Genomic DNA, 3996 nt, shown 5'->3' with positions numbered 1-3996 from the left:
TGGGGGGGGGGGGGGAGCCATCAAAAACTATCCTGAGTCTCTGAACTCGGGGGCGGTCGACCGTAACGGTCGACCGCAAACTGACATATGAAATTCCAGATTGAAAACTGTTTTCTGATTTTAAAACCTTGTTTAAAAATATCAAACAAATTCCAAAAATTATGAAATTTTAGGAAATGATTATAGACATGATAATACACAAGCTATAAAAACTGGTTTTCAGAAAGGACCTCCCAAATAAAAAATATCATTATTTTGCAAAATAGTCCAAAACATGAAAATGTGAACATATGAGTTTTGATATTTTAGCTTAACCATGTTTTGAAACAATACAAAATAATTTTATAGACTTAATAAAAGATGTATATAATTATTGTTAAGTCCAAAACCTAAGAATATAATATTTTCACAAAATTGCATATTTTTGCAAACTTTTCAAAAGCAATAAATATGATTTCATTAAATATAAACTTGATATTGATAAAATCATATATAAGCATATAAACATGAAACAAAAATATATTTTCTAATTATATTCAATTGTTTCATATTTAAACTTGAAAACTATCAAACCAAAACATATATGTATATATATAACTATATATATACAAAACCAAAACGTGTATGTGTGTATATGAATGAGCTTAAAGTACTAACACACATAATATAAAACCTAAAACTAAATGTACCCAAGCTATGATCTTGATCTTCAATAAGCTTGACTTGGTACACTTTGCGGATGAAGCTTGAACTTGTATCTTTAACTTGAATGTACATTGCTTCACTCCACTATACCACTAACCTTCATTGGATATGATCGTGAATGCGCAATTCCATCCATCCTCCAACATATTGTTTGTCTACAATAAATAAAAAAACACGAATACTAGTGTATGTTGGAAAAATTGAAATAAAGAGAATAAAAGAAAATTGACTTGTATTTCTTCGATCCCGGTTACAATTTGATTACAAAAGAGAGGAGAATGAATTTGGTTCTCCCCTTTGTTTAAAACTGAGTTCTTCTCGCTAGCGATGGAGTACCTCCTTCGATTGTTCGCGTCGAATTTGCTCTCCGTTGACGATCTGACCGTCTCTTATCTCGTGGGAACAATGAACTTCTGTGGAAAGTTTGATGAGTAACTCTTAACGAGTTTAAAAACTCTGGACGAGTTAGAACTCTGTGAAGAGAGTTGTTAGAACCGAAAATTCGGTTAATGACCAAGCAGATATTCTGTTGTTGAAAAATCTTCTTAGATTTGATCTTCTGAATTTGATTCAAATCTTCTATCTCCAAGGAATTCGCCTCTCCTACCTCTCTGTGCGGTTGAGATCGTGAAGAATTCTCTCTGCTGCTGCCTCTCCGTTCCAAAAAGCCAGCCTTTAACTCAGTTGAGTTTGTTGAGTTTTTATAGTTGGATAAGAGGTTGTAACTGCCCTCTAAATCCGCTCCTAAGTGGGCGTGATTTCCTCAGATCGTGGGGAAACAGTTCTGAAACCGTTCGACTCGTATTTGAACGAGTCAAACGCCCAATCTGGCATTCAGAACCCAACGTCGCCTCTTAGAATTGAGACGCGAGGTTGGGTGTTGGTTGAACATCAATGAACGCGAGGGTCGCTCGCGTTTGGCTTGTTATAGCTTGGAAACGCGGGGGTCGGTGTTGGTTGAACCTCCAGAACGCGAGAGTCGCTCGCGTTTGGCTTGTTATAGCTTGAAAACGCGGGGGTCGTCTGCATTTCCAAAATTATGACGTGGGGATGACTTCCGCGTTTTAGAAGGGGTTAGTTGATTTGTAACCTCTCCTACAGAGCGTTGCAAGGACCGTTGTTCAGTAATCCTAGCTTTAGCTGTTGTGGGTGTGAAAGTCGTCAGATTGTAACTTTCACTATAGATTGTGGAGACTGCTGAATAGAGTTTTCATCAGTTGTCGGAAGCGTCGTTGGATTGTAACTCTTCTCGATCTATGTGAAAAGTCCTCCATTTGCAGCTTTTATTTGTTGGCATGAAAGCTATCTGATTGTAGCTTTCATTGTTGGAACTTGACGGGAATCAATCATCCATAGTGATTTTTAGACGAATATTTGCCCACAGCTCTCTACCAAGCAACTCACTAACTAAGTCCAACCTTTTTATTTCTGAAATCATTACACTGCTCATCAGCATCTCTAATAGTTGCTAATATAATATTAATCATGCTGTTGTCGCAGCCATCAAGATCAATCATCTCATAGATGAGGCCGTGTTTATAGCGGTTGCAGAGTTGCAGATGCAGTAATTAGAAAGTCGTCTGATTGTAACTTCCATCGTCGGGGCTTGTTAGGGATCAGCTATCCATTGTGATTTTTAGACAGCCTACAACTAGACAAACAACATTAGTGGTAAATTATTTGTTAAACATCATCAAAACAAAGAGGCTAACATTTTCTTGGGATATAACCACAACTATTTATATTTTTGTTTGTTTTGACCCAATGAGAATTTAGTTTAAGTACTTGAAAATTCTTGATTTCTATAGGCTACAACAGTGTTATCAATGCGCGAGGCGCAAAGCGGAGCGCAAAGCATCTTTACATGCACATGCGCAAGGCGCAACGCGATGCACGCGCCCAAGTGATGCAAGGCGCACACCGTCCACATAATGTTTCAAAATATATAATCAAACGCGAAAGAACATGTTTTTAGAATTCACATGAAAAATGTCATGATAAATAATATCTTACTACAAAATCACAATATAATGCATTAACTTCTAATGCTAAGTGCTAACACACAACATAGTAGCAAAATTCATAAATCAAATGTTAAATCAAGACTAATATTCAAGCAAAGGATTAGTAATGATCCTCAATTGAAGGCTACTAAAAAGGCCTAATGGATTTATTTTGCTTTTTGGGATATGGAATATCAAGTATAAAGACTCGATTGAAATGTTAACAAACAAAACTATTTGAGGATATGTACTACATGCACCCTACACAAAGTAAAGATGTACGCGAGGCGCAAAAGGTGCTGCTGCATTAGAAGTGGGGTACTTCACCATCGCCCCGTATCGTAAGGCGCATGAGGCGCAGTGAGGCGCGCGCCTTTGAAAACACTGGGCTACAACGCTTAATTTTTTGTTATTTTAGTCTTTCTCGGCCCCATAAACAATTTAGTATACAGACTACACAATTCGCAATTTTCATGGGCTATAATTTTTTTACCATATTTGTTCGTTTCGATGCTATGGCAATTAAGTGAGCGTACTTCAAAGTTATTGATTTCCAATTTTCCATGGGCTATAATGCATTCTTTTTTTGTTATTTTTCCGTCTTGACCCAATAGCAATTAAGCGCCAAAACTTCAAAATTTGTAATTTTTATGGGCTATATTCCATGTTTTTTTCCATTTTTCTATTACACACTAATGACAATTAAGTATGTGTATTTCAAATTCTCGATTTCCATGGAGCTACAATGCATGATTATTGGTCATTTTTGTCCACCTCAACCCTACAGCAATTAGACATGCAGGCATCAAACTTCTCAATTTCCAAAGAATAGTATAGTGCATGATTTTTTGTCATTTTTGTGCGTCTCGACCAATAGCACATATGCATGCTGGCTTCAAATTTTGCATTTTTTATGGGCTATAACCCATAATTTTTTTCTATTTCGACCCAATGACAAGTAAGTGAGGGTACTTGTATATTCTTTATTTCTATGAGCTGTAGTGCACGATTTTTAGTCATTTTTGTCAGTCTCGACCCAATAGCAATTAACCATGCAGAATTTACAATTCACAATTTTTATGGGCTATAACCCACTTTTTTTCATTTTTGTCTGTTTCGACCCAATGATAATTAAGTGCGTGTATTTCAAAATTCTCGATTTCCTTAGGCTATAACCACGATTTTTGTCATTTTTGTCTATCTTGACCTAATGGCAATTAGGCATGCAGACTTTAAAATTTGCAATTTTTAAATGCTTTAACCCACGATTTTTTCTTTTGTCTCTTCA

General features: G+C 36.2%; 1 protein-coding gene across 1 annotated transcript in view; it reads left to right on the top strand.

Moving 5' to 3' along the window:
- LOC109829774 (sulfoquinovosyl transferase SQD2-like) overlaps positions 1 to 3996 on the top strand; it is an 11346-nt gene that overhangs the window by 4585 nt on the left and 2765 nt on the right. The gene's annotated exons all lie outside the window — the stretch shown is intronic.

This window comes from Asparagus officinalis, chromosome 2 (assembly GCF_001876935.1).
Source record: "Asparagus officinalis chromosome 2, Aspof.V1, whole genome shotgun sequence".
NCBI lineage: Eukaryota > Viridiplantae > Streptophyta > Magnoliopsida > Asparagales > Asparagaceae > Asparagus > Asparagus officinalis.
The sequence above is the reverse complement of the archived record's forward strand: the minus strand, read 5'-3'. Positions and strand labels throughout refer to the sequence as shown.